At 41.2% G+C, this 22,095-nt stretch overlaps 1 protein-coding gene across 7 annotated transcripts in view; it reads right to left on the bottom strand.

Moving 5' to 3' along the window:
• Positions 1 to 22,095, bottom strand: part of LOC145512873 (uncharacterized) — a 606,383-nt gene that overhangs the window by 375,693 nt on the left and 208,595 nt on the right. Inside the window, exons 2-3 of one of the 7 annotated variants that reach the window (XR_014058880.1) lie at positions 16,482 to 16,573; positions 14,501 to 14,620 (exon numbers count right to left, since the gene is read on the bottom strand). The exons of 5 other annotated variants lie outside the window; for them this stretch is intronic. The gene's annotated coding sequence lies outside the window, so the exon portion shown is untranslated. Of the gene's footprint in view, positions 1 to 14,500; positions 14,621 to 16,481; positions 16,574 to 22,095 lie in introns of those variants that run through there. One more of the 7 variants, XR_014058883.1, reaches the window with a different exon arrangement.

Genomic DNA, 22,095 nt, shown 5'->3' with positions numbered 1-22,095 from the left:
TCAAACTAGGATCAAAGAGGAATTTTGATGTTCAACTGTCACTTTGGGCATCTGTTTATACCTGCCTTGAAACTGTCCAGGCCACAATCATTATGGATGTTTTAGATGAACTATGACTTGGCAGCTCTGAGAAGCCATTCAGGTAGACATTAGGGAGAATAGATGCAAAATTATTTTCTATGTTGAATCTCAATCCAGCCAAAGAAACAATCTACTGTTTAGGACCTTGAGTTTTTTTTACCACCTTGTATCCATCAAGTTTATTAAGGTAAGTGGAATTATGGAAGAGGCAGGGATAATTCAAAAGATTTCTCATCTAACCTTCTTCCAGATACACAATATCTACCATGGGATTAAGTCAGGTCAGTTGACAAGTGAATGATTTTGATGGTACTAATTAATGGCCTCTCCCCAACACCCTCCCAGGGCCTTCTCTAAACTCCTTAAATATTTTTACTGAGTTGCCCCCTGGTGTGATACCATCAACCTGTAATGAGAGGTGATCAAAAAAAAAAAAAATAGCTCCTTAAATATATTGCCCCCACACTGATATCCAGGCAGTCCTTGGCCCAAGAAGCCTTGAGGGAAATGAATCTCTTACAACAAAAATCGGTACCCTTCCGAGGAACAGGCCAGCTCTCATATTTTGGACACAGACTGGTAGGGCTGGCCTGATTTTCCATTTAGAATCAGCTGATTTGAAGCTTATAGTTGAATTCGGTCCCCAAGTCAGAAAGTGTATAGGACTTTGCTATCTATGCCTGAATAAGCCTCAATGCCTGTGGACAAGGCTACCAGAGTTCTCATATTGCCTCACCTTTTCCTCAGTTCAGTTCAGTCGCTCAGTCATCTCCGACTCTTTACAACCCCCTGCAGCACTTCAGGCCTCCCTGTCCTTCACCAACTCCCGGAGCTTGCTTTTCTTTTCACCTTTTCTTACTTGTCTTTAATTTTGTGAGTTAATCTTTAAGTTTCTTTATTTCATTATGCTGCCATTAGTCCTTTCTGGAACAAAGTGGGATTGATAAGCACACCTCTTAGCCTATTGCTTCCTCAAAGGAGACAGAGGTTTTGCTGACACTAAACTCGGAAAGAAATGTCCAGCACGGGGGCATAACTCAGAGACTACTGAGCAATGGAATGGACAAGATCTTAAATGATAATTTTATAAAGAATATAGAAACATTCTTTTTTCACTTTAAAACAAATTTTTGACAAAAGTGAAAGGCCTTGGAAATTGCTCAGAGGCCATCAATGGCAAAATGGATACACTGTGCTGTATCCCACGAGGGAATACTATCAAACAATAATAATGAATGACCTACAAATACATGCAACGATACAGAAAAATCTCACAGAGGTAATGTTGGACTTAAAGAAGGCAGATACAAAAGAGCACTATATTGATTCCCTTGATATAAAGTTCAAGGTCAATTAAAGCATCTCTGGTGTTAAAGGTCAGCATACTTGCTTCCTGGTGGTAGTAGTTTCTGGAAGGTGGCGCAAAGTGGGCTCCCAAGATGTAATACTGGTTTTATCTTGACCTGGATACCTGTTGCTTAGGTACGTTTACCTTGATAAAATTAACCAAATTGATGACTTGCGATTTGAGTACTTTTATTATATGCTGTTCTTCAACAAAAACCAAAAATCAGAAAAAGATGAGGAGGACCTACATTAAGTGAGGAGTACACTGAAGATCAGCCTCAGTATTGGAACTGGCTGTAAATCTGATTTCAGCTTCAGCTTTCAAAAGTCCAAAATAACAAAAGGCTTACTTCAAAGTCATCTCTGGCTTCCCTGAGCTTATGCATGATCAATGATCATATGACCATAACCATTATTTCTTACTGTTACATTTTAATCATGTCAGCAATAGGAATGAGGTGTGTCATTTGATTTTATTATTTTCCAACACAGGAAAGCATTCTAGCTATATTAAGGAAAATCTCCTCATGTGGTTTATAAATTGTGAGTTAGTGCACGATACATATTTATTACTGCAAGAATAAAATACTATAATGATTAGTGGTATACAAAGTCTTTTTTTGGTACCAAAAACCAACTTTAGCTTTCAAATTGTTAAATAAATAGAAAAGGAAGTTGACAATATAAATGTTAAGAGAAAATGTTAGCTAGTTAATGTACATCCCTTCTGAACCAAGGAATTATTTAAATACAGAAATTTAAATAACAATGCAAGGTGGAATAATAGAGATTCAATTGTATCATATTTCTAATCCTTGTAGAATTGTTTGGTGTATTAGCATCCATTACATTTTAAAAAAGCCTTTAAGGAGTGTATTTAAATTGTCATTATTTAATTCCGTTTAGGCCAAGAGTCTTTTAAGAAAAAAGTCTTATTTGGGAATTCTTCACATTTTATGAGGACAAATTAAAAGTAGAATGTCAAATGCACCATATCAAGATTTCATGAGGAGAAAAAACTACAGAATCATGTACAATAACATTCACAATAAGCTATCTTTGGTCCAGACAAAATAAAAAATTTTTTAAAATGAAGAAAAGAGGAAATTATTTGACACAAATGGGGAAGTCAAACACATTTTATTCTCACCAAACTTCAATAAAACAACTGACTTAACAGGACTATTTTAGGAAGACAATTCTTACATATTTTTCCTCCCACAGAAGCTGAACTTTTAAGCAAAAAGCTTGTTAAAATGATACTCTACTGTGTACTAGTAAGTACATAGAATTTTCATTATTTAAAATGAAAAGTATTTTAGATGTGCCCTAAAAACAAAGTTCCTTCCAGAACACATGCTACTAAAAACATTTTATTCTGAACTATATTCTGTTGTGTACATGAGTCTAGTGATGCTATTAAATATGTCAGTTTAAAGTGAGTTTCTGTGTAGTACTAGAAGTTCCTGAACTATAATGACAAACCTTTAAAATTTGACTACTGAAATTTTAATAATAAAATTGTCATTGCTATTTTCCTTGTCCAAAATGCCTCTAGCCTTCCAATCCACTTTTATATTGGGTAAGTCTCTACTCAGCCTTTTATTTCTCTTAAAGGAAAACTCCCTATCTCACTGGCAAAGTTGTTGCTCCTCACCGCCTCCAATCCTGTACATGTTACATGATTGTAACTGTAATTGTAACTACCTGTAATTGCTGCCTGCCTCTCACCTTCCCCACTCACCTATAACTCATTCAGAGCATAAAATATAGCTCATCCATCTCCTGAGCCTCACACCTATCCCAGTGTCCCTTACACAGTAGTAACTGGGCATTTACTATTTTAAAAATTCACACAGAAATTTCCCTGGTGGTCCGGTGGCTAAGGCTCCATGCTCCCAATGCAGGGGAGCCAGAGTTTGATCCCTGGTCAGGGAACTAGATCCCACATGATACTAAGACCCAGCATAGCTAAATAAAGTTCACACACTGATAACTACACATGTAATCTTGGACATTACAAAATTACTGAATCTCTCGGCCCAGTACGTCAGTTGCTTCCTTTATAAAATGAGGATCATATAGTACAGGGTTGTTAGGAAGAATAACTGTAAAAGTTCCAAGAGGGCAGGGACAGATGGCTTTTGTTCACTGCTGAATCCCCAGTGCCTAAAACAATGCCTGACACACACCATGCACTCAGTAAAATATTTCCAGCCTGACCCGAGTGCAATAATCCACGCAGAGTGCATGGCACTCTGTCTGACCTATAGGCCTCAATCAGTGTTAACTATTATTAGTAACTTTCTATTCTGGTCAGGGTCTACTTCACTGACCACACATGGAGGCTGGAAAATTATCACTCTTTTAAGATGACATTTTCCTGGGCATGTAGCTACTCCCTTAATCACCCCTACTGAGCCCTCCCTCCTTCACAGACCCTCCCTGCCAACCTCAGTCCCCAGGGAGCACAGGTCTCTTCTGAATTACTACAGTCTGCGCTGTTAGGGATCCTTGTTGGACCCCGATCATCCCGAGTCGCCAACTGGCCTGTGAACACCCTGAAGTGCTTTCTGTCACCGCCTCAACAACACAGAGGGACTGATGGTTGGTTCACCTACTTACCTGAACCGGGCAGCTGCCTCATGACCCCCTGTCTTTAATACATCCTCCATCCGCACGCACAACCTTAACTTCACTCTCTCTCTCTATCCTTGTCTCGCCTCCTTCACCTCCCTGTAAAAGGCTGCTCGTAATTTACTAGATCCCACCTTTGGGGCATGGTTCAGTTCAGTCTGTTTTAAGTTCACCTAGGCATTTCTCACCCTAGCACTCCCTTTCAACCCCATAGAACTCTTGAGGTCCCCCGAGATCTGGCTTCCTCCAAGAGGAACCATCAGAGTTGTCAGATTTCACCATTCTCTAAGCAGCCCCTGAGGCCCAGAGTGTCCCAGCACATCAACACACAGCGCGCCCTTCCAGCTCCTCCTGCTCCCTATTTGTCTTCCTGGAAAACTCCATACTCTACCCACTGGGCCCAGGCTGAAGTCCACAGGGGTCCCCCTTGGTGTTTAGAAGAGACAACATTTCATGATGGAGGGGACTGAGTGAAGGGCCTAACCCCACAATCGCTTAAGGTGCTGAAAGAGTGGTACTGACCTGAGGCTGTGCTTAAGGAGAAAAGTTCAAGAAGCAGGTAGTGATGGTTTCCATGGATGAATTTTAAGTGCCTGCAGCTGCTGGGAGGAATAGCTGGCCCCAGGGTGTGCAATGGGACAGCACAAGTGAGTTGCTGCAGGCCTGGACTTTGGTAGGCATCGGATAGGGGCCCCAGGGTCTTCAGAAGCCTCCACTGCCCAGGCCCTTGGGACTTGTGAAGACTATAGATTTGGGGCCACAGATGAGAAGTTCACTCGCCCGGTGCAGTTTTGGACAGTCCCTCTGCTGCCCAGCCTTTTGGCCAAAGCCTTTCCCCTCACCTGTGGGATCCCCAAGGACTTCCCAGGTGGCGCTGGCGAAAAAGAATTCGCCTGACAATGCAGGAGAAACAAAGGACGTGGGTTTGATCTCTGGATCGGGAAGATCCCCTGGAGGAAGACATGGCAACCCACTCCAGTATTCTTGCACGGACAATACCATGGACAGAGGAGCCTGGTGGGCTACAGTCCATGGGATCGCAAAAGAGTTGGACACAACTGAGTGACTAAACAACGATAACTTCCCAAGTGTAGAGTATAACCCAGGAGACTAAGGCAAAGTTCTTGTGGCTGAGGAGTCTAGAAAGGTAAAAGACGCCTTCTGCATGCGTGCATGCTCAATCACTTCAGTTGTGTCTGACTTAGTGCAACCCTATGGACTGTAGCCCACCAGGCTTCTCTGTCCATGGGCTTCTCCAGGCAAGAAAACTGTAGTGGGTTGCCATGCCCTCCTCCACAGAGAAGACACCTTCCTTGCCATTTAAATGTATCTCATCCTTCAGAGTCCCCTAAGGAAATGCCGCCCTCCAGAAGCTTCTCCAGGGAAGCCACTATGCTTTGAGTATCCTTTTATGCTGTGCCCCCTCAGGGGCTGTGTAATGCACGAGAGGAGGGATTGAGGGAAGATGGAGCTCCACTAGATTCAGAACCTGTGCCTCGGTGCCCTGAGCAAACAGACTTTCCCCCAGGGCCTCGGAGTGCTGGAGAATTCTGAGCATCTGCATCTCCCAGGAGCTCCTGACAGGAAACTAGCACTAGATGATTGTTTGTAACTAAGGAACTTATGCAAATTTGATCCTTTTTTTAGTATTAAACTGTTTCTTCAGGGATGGGAGTTGCCCTCCGGGGGTCCTGGACCGTTACAGGGGGATATTCACGGTCTGCTCAGTTAAAGGAGCAGTGAGCACTGCTTCGGAAAATCCTCTAAGCCCTGCCTGGAAAACCCTAAGACTCAAGGACAGTTTCCTGTTCCTGTCTCTCTAGTACACATCTAATGTGCCAGCGCTCAGAGTTAAAAACAGAAATATTAATTGTTTCCTAACTCTGTGATTTATGGTCTGTTTGGTCTTGGGAAAGTCAACTCTCTGAGCCTTGGTTCTCTCATCTGTAAAATGGAGGTTAATTTATCTTTCACGTTGTGAGGATTAGGGATGAGGTTTTTAACAGTGCCTGATAGTTCTACAATTAATATAGCAAGAATTATAATGCATATGTGTGCTTAGTTGCTCAATCATGTTCAACTCTGTGACCACATGGAGCCCACCAGTCTCCTCCGTCCATGGGGATTCTCCAGGCTAGAATACTGGAGTGGCTTGCCATGCCTTCCTCCAGGGGATCTTTCCAAACCAGGGATTGAACCCAGGTCTCCCACACTGCAGGCAGATTCTTTTATCTGTGCCATCAGGGACAATGCATATAGCCTTTACTTTTTGCTATTCTATGTGCTTTATATGTGAAAAGGATCAGGTATGCCACCACCAAATATGCCACTTTAGCATAATGATTATTTTGAGCTGAAGGCAATTGAGAATCAGCAGATGCAGGCTAAGTTCTGTGCCCTCCCTTTATCTGTCTAAAATCAGGGCACACATTTTTCTTTGTTAAGGTGTTTCTCCCACCTCCTTGTACCAGGAAAAGGAGAATGGCTTTTATCACTGGAGATGAAGACTTTACAAAGAGATGAGTTTGCATGTACAGAGCTTACTAAAATAACCCTTATGTTCCATCAGCACCCCCATATTTCCCCATATATTTCACTTCTCCACAACGTATCACCCTCTGAAGCCCAATGCCCCTCTCCTTTGTGAAAATGGTCCATAAGCCCCCAAGTCTAACCACTTTCTTGTTTCAGTTCTTTTTTGTGAAACCTTGTGAATGTAAATATTAATGATCATTGTTTGCCTTTTCTCCTTTAATCTGTCTTTAATTACTTTAATTCACAGGTCCTGGTTACTGAAAATTAAGGATAGAGGAAAAGGTTTTCAGCCCCAACATATGAATTCACTTGTTTAATGCTCTTAACAACCCTATGAGATAAGTGCTATTATCCTAACTTTACAGAGGAGGAAACAGACACACAAAGAGGTTGAAGAACCTGCCCAAAGTTTCTTGGCTCATTAGTTGTGGAGTCTGTGAGATCAAATTTGCTCAGGCATTCTGATTCCATGGTCCATGCTCTTAGCCTTTGCTTAATAAATAGTAGTTTTTACATCAGCTAGCAATTAACTGTAGCTATTCTCATGGTTAAAAATCTATACATTCTCTACCTTAAAGAAACATATAAAGAAAGAATATAAAGAAATATTCTGAAGATAACCCTTTTTGTTTTTCAACTGAAAGATATTTGAAGCTGGGGAAAAATAAAAAGGTTTATTCAAAGGTGATGCTGCAGGGAAAACATGGAAATTACTATGTGGAATGTTCAGGATCCTGAAATATGGTGGACAAACCTCAGACTGCCCATTAAGTTATTTTGTAGAAGGTTAAGTTCCAGCATAAAATATGAACTAGAACATATACTTCTGCCTCAACAATATTCATTTTAAAACTTGTAATTTAAATAAAACATCTTAATTCAAGTTTTTCAAGCTTGACTTCTTTTAACTTCCCCAAAGCCTTCATGCAAATCCACTTTACTTTTCCATCACAAATTGTGGAACTATTGTTTCCTGGAATTGAGGAGAGAATTTATTCAAATTTGACCTAAAGCTATAGATAATAAGCCACTGAAAACAGTTCCCCAGACACACAACTATGTCCCTACCCAATATAGTAGCCCCAAAGGAATTCTTATGGCCTAGTTATATCCTCTGGGGATGGGGGTGGGGGTATTCAAACTGAATATGCTGACACTGCACTAACTATATAGCAGGCACCCTGTAATGACACCTTTGGATAGCACAGAAAATGATTGTGTTCCAAGGATGGGCTATAATGAGAGGGGAGGGTACAGAGAGCCACAGGCGGCATTGTTCCCAATCTAACAACACAACTGAGGGCAGGGGCAGGTGTGTGCCTGTTTTCAAAATAATAAATACCGCTATAGTATTTCTGCACCAGGCTTGTGAGGAGAGCATGAAGTTTGAAGAGCCAACCAGCATTAGTAGGTTTCTAGCTCCCCTACAAAAGCTGTAGAAGCAGGCAGAGCAGCCCAACCACTGGAATTCCGTATGGCACAGAATAAATTTTCCTTCAGGTTTACAAATTTCCTCTTCCCTGAAGCTCTATTACTTGGACAAAAGTCAGGGCCTCTTGTAGCCTCATTTTCTTTATCTGTTAAATGGGGATGAATTATAACAGGTAACTAACTCATAGGTTATTGTGACACACACTCACACATACACAAATAACATTTTATATTTTTAGACAGAAAGAAAAACAAAAATAGAACCTACACAGTACCTGGCTCATAGTAAATGAGTAATAAATATTAGCTTCTGCCTATGGAGAAGCCCTCAAGTTCCCCTTAATTTGATGGAAAAAGAAGTGAAATCAGCCCATTTGGAATGAAAATGAAACCCAACCTTTCATGTGCTCTATGAAGACAAGATCCGTTCAGACAAAAGAAAGAGCTCAAAGCCGAGCAGCATCACTCTATAATCCTTTACAGAATGGTGACACTTGGCTGATTTGTCAAAAATCCTGCTACATATCCACACTGGGTGCTTCTAATGAATGTCAGATTTTAAGAATCAATGACATTGACATTACTCCATGGAGCAAAGACTGACGGCCCAACTTATAAATTCCCTGATGCATGTATTAGCAAGGAGGCAAAAAGAGTTTTCTGTTCACTGGTCTTGTTCTGCTGTCAAATTCTGGGGGACTTGCATTTCAAGCAATATATCTAATCTCTTTAAATTAAATTATCTTCCTTTCACTAGCCTGAAATTTTTTTTAGAAGAATATTATCAACTAAGTGGATCAGAAAATGCGGGTTTAAGTCTTGCTTCCTTGGTGAAAAGATATTAAAATGAATGTTATTCCCCAGATAAATGATGTGTTCCAAGGGTCATACACTACAGTTGTTAGAAAGGTTTTTAAAAGAACCTTCAAATCAAAGGAGGAGGCACATATAAAATTGGAGGGAATTTCCATCTTCAAAGGAATAGTAGGGGTGTTTTGCTTTTATCAGAACAATGATAACTTCCCTGTCTCAATCTGGCATCTCCATTGATATTAATTAATCACCAAAACTACTGAATTGTGAGGATGTGTGTAAAATACTTTTTCTGTATTAAAAATACTCTCAGCTTACCAGTTCATTGAGAAGTTGTTTTTAAATTAAAATCCCATATACCTACTACCAAAAAATGCTAAGCTCTGCCTTTGCCTCATCCTGTCATCATATGGCCTGTTTACTAAATAAAGCTTTTTTGTGGTTATGGTCACAAATATTGATTCCTGTTTTGGTGTAGAAAATGCTCACTTTGAGTTCCTGCCCCATACATATTTAAAGGTTAAAAATTTCCTTGTGATTTCAAAGCTAAAACATTCTAAGCCAAATTTGTCCAAAGTCTTCTATCTAATAGCTGGATCCCAGTCCTCTTGACACCCTATAAAGCCAAGTTGAAATCTGTATTCTTACCTTTACTCTTAGGCCTTATTATAAGGCCTTCTTCATGAAATCTAGAGCAGAGGTTGGCACATTGTTTTTCTCTTAAGGATAAGATAACGTGTTTTAGGCTCTGTGGGCCATATGGTTTCTGTCGCAACTATTCAGCTCCACAGTGCCACATGTGTGTGCTAAGTCACTTTAGTCATTTCTGACTCTTTGCTACCTTATAGACCGTAGCTCGCCAGACTCCTCTGTCCATGGGATTCTCCAGGCCAGAATAGTGAAGTAGGTTGACATGCCCTCCTCTTCCCAACCCAGGGATCAAACCCACGTCTCTTACATCTCCTGCATTGGCAGGCACCATGCAAAAGCAGCCAAAGGCAATAAGTAAATGAATGAGTGTGATATGTTCCAATAACTGTATATCAGTTAGACTCATAATGCACATATCACAAGCTATGTTTATTATCTTATCACCAAGACCAAATTCTAAATTTGTTAAAGTATAGAACCAACTTACCCCACACTGCCAGCCAATTGAAGTCATCATATCAAGTAGTTTCTTAAAAGATACCCAATAATTGATCAAGTGACAGATGGAGGGAGGAATGTATATACTTCAATGGGATCTTCCTGGAAACTTCTGATTAATAGCATCAGCATTGTGGCTAGATAGCTTTAGTTCTACAAGTGATGACATATATAACTGCATATTCTGAGGAAGCTCTGGGAGTCTTAGAATGTTGCACTCCCCTTTCCCCTATTTTATCCAATATCCAGTTCATAAGGAGTGTTATTGCTAGTAAATAATTCTAGGAAATTAGATTGCAAGATTAAAATCACCAAATTGTTTTCTTGGCTAGAAAATATTAAAAGCACACTTGCTTTTAAGTGAAACTTGCCAATATTGAAGACTGAGGGGATATAACAAACCCTAAAAGAGATTTCACCATGCTTGAACATTGTGGGATTGCTGGAAGCCCCTAGTGAGCTAAATCTTTCAAGTAAGATAGAAAAATAACATTTTCATTATACTTGACAGCTCTCTGAGAGTATGCCATCCTGTTTCCATATTAGATTAGAGAAAGCATGGGATTTAATACCTGACCATAGAGCTGCTGTCTTGAAGATAGCAAATATACTGTACCACCTATGATAACACATGTTATTTTACAGTTTGAAATTACTAAGTAATTACCAAATGGCAGACAGTGTTAATTCAGCTAATATCCCCATTTGCTCAAGAACTCTCTGTTCTATAATCTGGTCAAGTCTAGACTGCCATTACAAAATGAGCCATGGTTTTCACTCCATGATACAGGTAGAACTAAAATAACCTTGCAAAGGCAGAATTTTTTCCCTCCTATCAATGAACTTATACATTGGAGATTATAGTGTTCTGGAAGGTAATTCTTTCTGAAGGCATATAATCTATCATATGTAGATTTTTCCCCTCCAAGGAAGGAGATGAAGTTACTCCTGCACGAGGTCAATAATGTAACATGTGACTTCACTATGACCAAGAAGAACATGGGTGAATTTTGAAGGAGAGATCAACAGCTTTTCATGAAGAATATGCAACTCTGTATGACTTTAATGAAAACATCAGCCTTCTTTTTTAGGATAATAACAGAGAAAGTCATGGGTGTGGCAAGAATGACAGGTGCCTCAATGGCCCAGAGAGGAACTCTGAGCCACAGAATCAAGAATAAAGTCAGAGACTGGAATGTGAACACAATTTTTGCATTAAAATGACTGAGACTACATGTGAATCTTATGAATGATTTTAAATTTGAAAAAATATCTAAAAATTAAGTTTAGTGTGGAAATAGTGTAATATGATCATTAAGAGGCTAGACTTTAGCCCCAATCAACTTGAGTGTGACCCCCAGCTCAGCCTGTTCTCAGCTGTTTGACCTCTGGCACACAGAGCACTCTAAGGATTACTTGATAGATGAGGTCTGAATCTAAATAAGACTGATAATCATAGTACTCACCTGTGTTATTGTGAGAATAAATGGAATAATGCATCAAACGTACTTGCCCAGTGTCTTATGATAGTTGTTTAGTCACTAAGTTGTGTCCAATTCTTTTGTGACCCCATGGACTGCAGCCCACCAGGTTCCTCTGTCCATGGGATTTCCCAGTAGGAACACTAGATTGGGTTGCCATTTCCTTCTCCAAGGGATCTGCCTAACCCAGGGGTCAAACCTGCATCTCCTGTATTGGCAGGCAGATTCTTTACCACTGAGCCACTAGGGAAGCCCAGGTTCTTTATCACTGAGCTGCCAGGGAAACCCAATGTCTGCATCAGAGTAAACACAAACACTCAAGATATGGTATTTTATGGAATACTTGTGACCAGAATGGAATAAAGCACACTATAATTCCTGTAACACCAAAAAACTACATAATACCCCGAATACCTCCTCCATGAATCTTGACCCAGCTATGCCTGCCAGCACTTATTTCTTCTTTTCTGACCATCGACAATATTCAACTATTCATGCACCAAGATTTTATTGAGCACCTGCTGTATTCCAGGAGCTTGACTAATCAACAATAACAAATTAGACACCTTCTGTCAGCCTGGATACTCTCTAGGAGGGAAAGAAAAATATCTAAAAGGCAGAATGTGTAAAGTTCCACAACAGAGGTATGAACACTAAACAAGAGGGAGGGTGGAAGAAGGCAAAGATATCTCCCTGGAGGAAATCACAGACAGTTGCCTAGAATGGGTAGCATTTGACTTGGGCACAGAAGGATGGATAGAAGTTTTTCAGATGGAGGTTGAAGAGGAAGAAGTGAATTCCAAATTAAAGTTCAGTTAAGGAAAGAGGCAGGAGTGGTTAAGCACTGTATCTACTTAGGGTCCAGTGAGGACTCTATTTGCACTGGATGACATGGTGGGTGGAAAGAAGTGTTAGCAGAAGTTGTTGAAACAATATGGTGGGAACAGTGTGTGGATCCCAAGTGCCAGGCTGATTCAGAAGAACTTGCCCTGAAAGAGGCATGTTTTCTTAAAAAAGAAAAGAAAAGAAAAGAAAACACCCATCAGTGGTGAAATAGGGTAAGAAGTGAGACAAAGCTAAAGATTTTACCATTAGGAAACCACCAAATGCAGTTCCTCAGAAATAAGAAAAGCAGAAGCCAAGTACAGCTGCTTGAGGAGTTAGAAGTCAGTAAGGAAATGTGTTTTGACTTATTTTTTTTAAGAAATCTGGCCATAGCTTGATACAAGAAGTAACGGGTTTTGTATTTATTTTTGTTTCAAGAAAAGGGAGGCCTAAGCTTATTTTAGGCCAAGGGAAGAGAGCCAGAAGGGGCAGGAGAAAGAAAGAATGTATAGTAAAACTATCTCCTCCAGAAACATACTTCATACTAGCCATGAAGTTTCTTACTTTGAAGAGTTTGAATTCTGCAAAGATGAAGCAATTTCTTCTGCAGACAGAGGAGTGAGACCAAGATAGTGAGTGGAAATATTTGAAGATCCTCTGGTTAAAAGGGGGAAGACTGGAAGCTCTCAAGTTGGAGTCTTCAGCAGTAAAGATGATGGGACTTAATCTTCTGCAGGTGCAAAGAATGGAAATAGGCTTAGGGGTCTGAGAAGTCTAGACAATGGTTGGTTCGACCATTATGGAGAATGCAGCAGGAAGTTGGCAATAAATTTATAGAGCCAGAGGTCAGCTAGGGAAATACAGACCAGCTGTTGAGTGGACCCCATTACCACTGTTTCACGACTTTCTCTATACCTGGCAGACTAGAAGGCAGGCAATACACCTTCCTCAGGTCAGAAATTATCAGGGGGGAATGGTGGACGTCAATGATGGTGGGAGATGATAGGGAACAACAAACTCTATGAGAGGAAGGAATAGATGACCATTCGGTTTCGGTCAGAAGGGAAGGAAAGTGGTTCTAGGAAGGGGCTCATGGGACTGGTGGTTTTGATGCTGAAGACCGGCAAGTGCCTCATGAGGGGCTAGTGCAGAAAGTGGAAGGTGGGAGTAAAGAAAGGTAGAAGGTGAGGGATTCTGCCCAGAAAAAGGAACTTGTGACTCATGGATATTTTCTGGCCCACACATTGGTGGTACTGAGAAGGCCAAAATATTTGGTAACCAAAACTTGCTTGCATTCATGTCCACATTTGATTTATACTATCAAATACATTTTGTAAATATCTCATCAGTGTAATAAAATTGTGAGTTTCCTGAAAGCAAACATAACACACTCCTTTCTTTAATAACGCTGAAACGTGTAACAGAAAGAAGGCTTGTTATCAGTGACCAATAATTATTGATGAATTGAACTGAGCTTCACTGACAATCAATGGTGCTTGACTCCTCACAGTCACTATTTTCCTCTGTAACTGTCAAGGATTCCACTATGGGAGATGCAACCAGGACATTTCTCAGGTCCCTTCTGAAGCATCTAAACTCCATTCCTGGCACTTAGAATCTAGAATATGCTTACAGATTCATAGAACCACCCTTATGGTAGCTCTTATCCATCCAGAGTTTGAGAAATAGTTTGTTGCTTTAGTTAAATTATGGCTTTTAGAAGCCAAGCGCCCCAGGTTCTAGTCTGAGCCCAGGTCACTTATTAAGAATATGTGTTTATGTGCTCAGTTGCTCAGGTCGTGTCTGGCTCTTTGCGACCCCATGGACTGTAGCTCGCCAGGTTCCTCTGTCTATGGAATTTTCCAGGCAAGAATATTGGATAGAGTTGCCATTTCCTTCTCCAGGGAATCTTCCCAACCCAGGGATTGAAGTCACATCTCCTGTATTACAGGGAGATTGTTTATCACTGCACCATCTGTGAAGCATTAAGAGTATGCTGCTGTTGCTAAGTCGCGTCAGTCGTGTCCGACTCTGTGCGACCCCATAGATGGCAGCCCACCAGGCTCCACCGTGCCTGGGATTCTCTAGGCAAGAATATTGGAGTGGGTTGCCATTTCCTTCTCCAGTGCATGAAAGTGAAAAGTGAAAGTGAAGTCGCTCAGTTGTGTCCGACTTTTCACAACCCATGGGCTGCAGCCTACCAGGCTCCTCCGTCCATGGGGTTTCCCAGGCAAGAGTACTTGAGTGGGGTGCCATTGCCTTCTCCGTTAAGAGTATGACCCTCTGTTAAGTATCTAGCTTCTCTATTCTTTGTCTTCAATCTGTTAAAATAAAAGTAGTGGAGGGGTACAGTATAAACCTCATGAGATCCTTGTATAAAGCATTAAGCATAGAGCCTGCTACAAACAACAGTGACTGTTTAGAAACATATTCTGCAGTGCTTATGCCACCTCTAAGCTTTAAGCAGAATCCTGGAGAATTTTGATAGGAGAAAGAGAAATCGCATGACCTCTACAAATCTTATGATCTCTCTTTGCATCAGTCTCCTTATCTGAAAACAAGAATAATCTAATGCCTACTTCAGAGAGTTGCAACAATCATTCATTGAGTTAGTATTTGTAAACTGCTTAAAACAAAGTCTGAGAGCAATAAGCACCCTTCAGGTATTCTTAGGGACTCTGAATTTGTGATGAAAGGTTCATCTGTCATTTGCAGTTTCTTTCTCTTCAGGAGGATTTTAGGAATAAATGTGTGGCCATGGTTCTGTAAGGCCTAGACTATAAGCCACCTTCTAAGAATGGCTTCTCTGAACAGGCTGCTGTCTCCCCATTACCTTTACATAGAAATCTAAAGGAAAACTACAAACTCTTCTCATTACTAACTTCTTCTTTCCAGTCCCCATCAACACCATCTTGGCTCTTCTCCCAAGCACACAGCCCACATCTCCCAAGCTGCTCTCTGCTGGGTTGCAGTGTCTTGTCCTATCAAGGGGGCAGATGGTCTGTGCTTGTATCCAAAAGTTCTCACAAAGAGAATCAGGTTGACCTTTGAAGTTCTTGCGTTTCTCCAACTCAGGACATATGAATGAGACCCATAGGTGGAATGCAGTGGGAAAATGTCAGATGACCCGAGTTCAAGTCCATGTAATTTTCTAGTTTCAGAGAGGGTGCAAGAAGGTGTACCTCCAGCCAAATTAGCCCAAAGAAGCCTTTTAGTTCATCAGTGGAGTGACAAGGGCTCTGCTGGGTCAGCCTCAGAGCTGAGTGGGGATGTTTTGTGGCAGGACTTGTAATAGAAAATGACTTGAAGGATTAAAAAGGAAAAGCAGGATGGCTTCTTTTCATCTCTGAAAGAAAAACTGTGCAGGCTAGTCTTAGCAGAATTGCCAAGTAGGCACATTTCATGGAGAAACACTTTCCTCCCTTCTCTCTCCTTCTATTGCCATGTCTCTGCCACCCTTCTACCCCATCCCTTGACTCTTCTCAGACTTTTGAGGCTCCTAGAACTGGCCAAGTTAGCTCACAAAACAGGAACAGTGGCAGAAATATCCATCATAAGAGAAAAAAAAAATGCCATCATAGAAAAAATCAAAACTGAGTTTGATTTTCTTATACTAATTTAATAAAATAAAACTATCTTTAGTTTGCATTGCACATTAGAGACAATGGAGCATTACGTTTTCTGTACTTGGGGCCTCTCTGGTTCTGAAAGCATTTCCTCTGGCCTGCTCCCCTTGGACTCTAGATGCACTGGTCCCTCAGGGAACTGATACAGCTTGCTGAAGCTGATAACTAAATGATACCAAAATGTTTGTGACTACCAAGGCATTAGGATAGGAGCTCCACCCTGAAAACTCATTTGTATCTTAATAGGAACTTCAAGGGGATTGATGGATGGATGGATGGATATCAGATAGATAGATAAAAGCAAGGGAGAATTCCAGGCACCTTGACAGATCAGAAAAGTAGATATTTGTAGAAAGAACTCTTTCTGCTTCCCTCAAATCTATTGTATCAGTGCCTGTGGTTGATTCTGGAGTCTGTCTTTGCAGGCCGTTTTCATCTAACTTTCCAATAACAAGTCTGGCAGTAGGGCTAGTGGGTAACGGTGGGGGAAACACATCATTTGAGTCCTTTACTTCCACCTGATCTTCAGTTATCCACAGAAAGTAACCCTAGGCACCTTTCCTACTGTGCTGATCGTTTACTTTTCTTCTACAGTCTGTATCCAAATATATAATTTTTCCTTTTCTTGGTTTGTAAACGGCTCAGTCACTAGGGAAAAAAAGCACAGTAATTACTAATGGGAGATGCCACTAAAGTTCCAGCTGTGAACACGAGCAATCCAAGATGACCCATCATCTAAATGTCAATGCAAACACCATGCCATTCAGAATGAAACAAGGAAGGGTGCATGCAGACAGTCAGAATATATTACCAATTGCATATTTAGCTCCAGAACTTGTGAATCTTTGCAAAGAAATTTAGGGGCTTCTCGCTTGATTAAATAGCCTATGATGGAGGATTTGGTTGTTCCCCGCAATAGTTGCATGCAAATGATAGATTCACATGGACTACAGCATCGGGAGCCCTTAGGGGGCTGCACATTTTTAAGTAATTCTGCCATTGTTTTTGCATAGTAATTGGAAATGTACATTCTGTTGGGATGTGATTCTTATTAGAAGAGAAGGTAGCTGCTCTCTGCTAAAGGATTCTATTTATTTAGGGTCACAGGGACTTAAAAACAGAGGAAGAGCTTGTATTTATGCTCTAAATGGAGGGATCTGCATAGAACACCAGCAAATCTCTAGCCTGCATTAAAAGCTAACTTTCACTTTCTACTTTCATCTGCCTCTTTTCCCAGCTTCCTGTTATTTATTTAGCCTGATTCTGCCTTGTGAATAAGTGACTCCCTAATGACTGAGTAGTAACTAGAGTTAAATCAGTCATGTAAGAGTGGCAAATTAGTAAATGGCACCCCTATTACCAGAGAAAGCCTATATCATGCGATACGCTTAATGTGCTATTATCATCCAGAAGCAGGAGCTGTCCTGTGTGTACGATGCATCTCAGCGGTCCTGCTCACCGCAAAGCACGAGACGAGACTTGGCTGGGATGGAAAGCTATGGGGTCATCTCACCATACCCTCCCGCCTGTTTCTCCCTTGTGTTTCTTGAATATTTGAGTGAATGCTAGCCTAACTCGGGGTCATAGAACACAACTGACAGCCTCACAGGGAAGGTCAAGTCTGTGACATTGTGAAACTCCACTAACATAAACGAGAACACTCAGCCAGCCGCTTAGGGAAGGAAGGGGATCAGAAGGGCTCTGCATTCTTGCTAAGCATAGTATAGGCTTTGGACCACCAGTGTCAGCATCACGCAGGAGCTTATTCGAAATGCAGTCTCTCTAGCCCCACCGAGACTTCCGGAATCAGAATGTGCATTTTCACAAGATGCTCAAATGATTTACATGCACATTCATGTTTGAGAAGCACTGGCTTACATCTCTGAATGTCAGCAGCCCAAACACAGAGACCCTGAGAGCCTCAATCAGTCCTCTACTGACAGTGCCTGGACCAGTGCTTGGCACACAGTAGGCACTCAAATGTGTGTGATATGAATAGAATGGGAATGAAGAAAGAGAAGAGAAGAAAAAAAAAACTACATGGAAATGTAAAACAACTTTGGCAATTACAAAAAGGGAGAGAGGGAGGAAGAATCAAGTTCCACAGGAAAAAGGAGAATCAAAGGCAGCACAAAGCACCCAAGGGCCTCCACCTAGCTGGTGGAGATGGGCTGTGGCCCCACCTACTGGCCAGCGTGGCTGGTGTGCCATCCTTGTCCATGACCTTCACTCCTAAGTCTTTGCCTCTCCCACCAGCCTTGCTCCACCAGGCCTATTAGCCACGGTTATCTCTCCCACACAGCACTATCAGGTTATGTTATAGCTGAAGTCTAAATGCACCACTGTAAACTCTTTACAGTGTCTTTAGAATCCTGACCTCTGGGTTTAAGTGGAGAGGAGGTCAATAGTGATTTAAAGTAATCAGTCTCCTTCTCCTGGGGGGGTTTGTGAGCCCAGGGTTTGAGCTTTCCAGTGAGAGAGGAATCATCAAGACCCTAAATACTGAGAGAGAATATAAGTCAATGTGTCCAAGTAGACAAAAAAAAAAAAAAATCAACTGCAAACCCTGCTTTGTCCTCAATTCCCTTTTCATCTGGTCTGGTTGGGGAGAGTGTGGCCATACATGTGAAGACAGCAAATTAAGTGTTCACAAGTCTGGGGTATTTGGAGAGATGGGTACCTCTGTTTACCTGGACATGACAAAATGAAAGAGACTATTCAGCCTCCAAATTAGGTTAATCCAAATACCTGATTGTTTTAGATTTCTTAATTAGATAGGTATGGGAAATCACAAACAATGGATTTACTATAATAGTAAGATGCTTTTGATATGATAATGGCTAATATGTATTGGGATCATGTGGACAGTCTTCTGAGTAGTTTATGTGCTCATTCAATCCTAACAACAACTCAGTGAGACAGGAAATATTATTACCACCATTTTCAATAAGAGAAAACTGAGGTACAGAGAGGTTAAGTAACTTGCCCAGGGTCACACAGCTGGTAAATAAGTAGGGGTATAAAATATAGGACTCAAACCCTAATCTATATGATTGCAACCCAGTGCTCTTAATCGCTCCACTATCCTGCCACTCTCTTAGGATTTTTTAATAAAGAGAAATGAAAGAGAGAGACCTAGAGTCAACGATAGTTAGGAAAAGGGGATTAGAAGATGGAAAAATACCCCCATGTGGCTAGGACTTAAACACACTGTCTAACGAGAAAAAGGCTTTTTAGGAGAGTGATGGTTTTAGAGAACTATTTGCAAGGTTGAATTCACCTCTTTTGGTTACTCAGAGGCAATTTTTTAGACTTCAAGAGTTATTTAGCAAATGGATCGTAGTGACCCGAGGAAAGAAAATGCTGTTTTTAAGGAGGAAAAAATGTATTATTTCCTTCTGGTAGGATCAGGAGCTACCGCTGATTTGAGAAGAGAAATGGTCTCTAAAATCCAGCAAGACATGACAATAAGGGAGGCACACTTTTCTCTTTCTCTTCCTGATCTTTCTAGGCCTGACTGAGCTAGAGCAGTAATTAGTATAATTTGATGTAAAATGTAATCACTATTTCTCTGATGGGGTCAAGCTTACAATGGAGGGGAATTCTGTTGGCTAATTTCACTAAACTCCTGACTCCATTTCTATAGCGGGGCTGAGGCTTATCTCTTTGTGCAATTCAGTTTAATAATTAAAATAAAAAACCTAGAAACTAAAAGTAGCATGTGAAAATTTGCAATGCATATAATTGTATTATGATTGGAGCCTCCAAAATAAGTCATGGCATTTATTTATTCATGCACCACATACCCTGTGGTCCCGTGGGAATAGAAATGTTTAAATTAAGATGTATTATAAGACAGAATGCAGTGTTTTACGGACTCAATTACAGCTACTAGCATGTAGCTAGTGCTCATAATACTTGTTCCCTCATATTCTGGCCTTGACTCTAGACATTTTGACCAGAAAAAAAAAAGAAAGAAAGAAAATGTGTTCCCCTTGTATCACTCTAATTTTGAAAAGCTCATATATTATCATTATTCTATCATAGACTTCAATTTTATTTTTAGTTCATTTCCAACCAGGAAGATCTATTAACTTGATGAGGGGAGAAACATCAAAAAGAAACAGTACATGCAAATAGAAATGAGAATCCTCTTTGCTTTATTATAATTTCCACCCTCAAAAACATGTGCATAATTCATGGTGGGGGATAAAGGGAGAGTATCAGATGTAGAGCTGGGGACCAAATTTTTAATAACGACTAGTGCTGTGAAACACAGGAGCTTTTTTCTAATGAGTCCAGAGCATGAGAGAGAAACTGACAGAGGCAGTGTCAGTTTGATCTTTCACCTTTACATCTCTGGAAACGGGGAGAACAGGAAAGAAGTTTACCCTTTAAACTTTCTGAAATGACCACACATTTAATGAACTAAAATGTCAAATATTTGAAACTTTTAAGAAATCTTGCTCTTTTGCTTAACACACAAGTTTGTGTTAAAAAAAAAAATACTTGGTAGATATTCACATCTGTAACCTTATCTTTCTACAAGGAAAGAAAAAAAAAGCCATGAAACTCCACAGGGGTGCCCAGGCTGCCACTTTCCTGCACTTCCACCTTGACCAAGGGTAATATTTGCCTTCAGGAGGTGAGACCTTGACCTAGCCAAAGGGAAATGGCCACTGTGAGCGGGGGCCCTTCTTTTTCCCGGACACAAGTGCAAACTTTAATGAATCCTCTCCCTGTGCCACGCGCCCCAGACGGCAGTGGGAAATCTGAGTGCACCTGCTGCATCCCCCTTCATATCACGTTGCTGTTATGAAAAATAGTTTGCTATTTTGGAACCCCCTGGCAGCCAGAGTGGATCGCCCAGGGCCCCAAGCTCGTTTATCTTGTGTCAGAAGCAAAGCCAAATGAACGCCACCTCGCCCAGCACCTGAAGAATGGGAAGAAGCTCAGAGAGAGTAAAAATAACCAAGGGCTGGGGGAGACAGTGCCGAGACCAGCAGCCCGTGCAAGCTAAGTAGGGCTTCTTGCAACTCTCTCTGACTTTTTAGAGCACAGCACTCGGAGACAGGAGGTAGAGAGGGTTTCCCACAAAGGGAGCACACTTTAGGGTGGTCTGAGGTCTGGGGACAGGGGTTTGTCCCTGCCCAGTTTCATCCAGTCCTAGAAAGCAAGGGACTCTGATGGGGGTAACAGGAACTCCTGTTGGCCATCTGGGCCATTCTTTCTGGGGTCTTCTGGGCTTGAATTGGAGGTGTGGACACAGACAAGCAGCACTCTTAGGACCTGGACGAGTCCAGCCAGCCAGCCAGCCAGCATTTCATTCCCTTCCCATCCCCCAAACCAGAGGATGGCTGAGAGTGAGATCAAGAGACTGAGTCTGAAGGGAAAGGTGTTTTTTGTTTTTTTTTAAAAAGGGTGAGGGGGCGGAGGAGAGAGAAATAAGAAGAGCTGGAGAAGCTAATGGTAGAGACTGAGCTAGGATCAGAGTTTTCAGGATGAATAGGATTGAGGCTGTGAAGAGGAACAGTGAAGGTCTACCAGTGGCGGAAACAGGGAAGTGAAAATAAATCAATGGTGGTGAGAATGAGCTTGTCATTTGCTTATAAATGCTGCTCTCAGAAGCCATTAATCAGATGTTTATGTTTCAAAGCCTTCATACTCAAGTCTTGACTCTGCAACTTACTTTCTATAACCCTAGGCAAATTACTACCTCAATAAACTTTAGTTTTTCTCATCTTTAAAATGAAAAGGAAGGATTCATAGTCCCGCCATATACAAGTCAGTCATCACAAAGACTGAGTTAGAAAGGTCAATGTGGCTAGGAAACACCTGATAGAATGAGTGTCAGGTCAGTGTCATTGGTTGAATAATGCAGGTAGAGTGTGGAGAAGGGGCAGTACCCCTGAGAGAAAAAGAACACAAAGAGGAAAAGGAAAAGTCAGAGAGGAAGTCGTGAACTACCTCTGGTCTGTCAGGAAGCATGAAAACTGAAGCCACAAGTACACTGACCTGGCAGATCTTCAGCTTCATTTATAAGTAACACACGGCTCTGAAATCATCAAGAAAAACAAAACAAGACACTAGGAGCTTACTGGGCCTCAACACCTTGAAACAGAAACAATGTCTGAGAAAAAAATCAGAAATGATATTGGGCTCATTAACAC

Source organism: Giraffa tippelskirchi, chromosome 7 (genome assembly GCF_054371585.1).
Source record: "Giraffa tippelskirchi isolate mGirTip1 chromosome 7, T2T-mGirTip1v1.2.pri, whole genome shotgun sequence".
Taxonomy (NCBI): domain Eukaryota; kingdom Metazoa; phylum Chordata; class Mammalia; order Artiodactyla; family Giraffidae; genus Giraffa; species Giraffa tippelskirchi.
The sequence above is the reverse complement of the archived record's forward strand: the minus strand, read 5'-3'. Positions and strand labels throughout refer to the sequence as shown.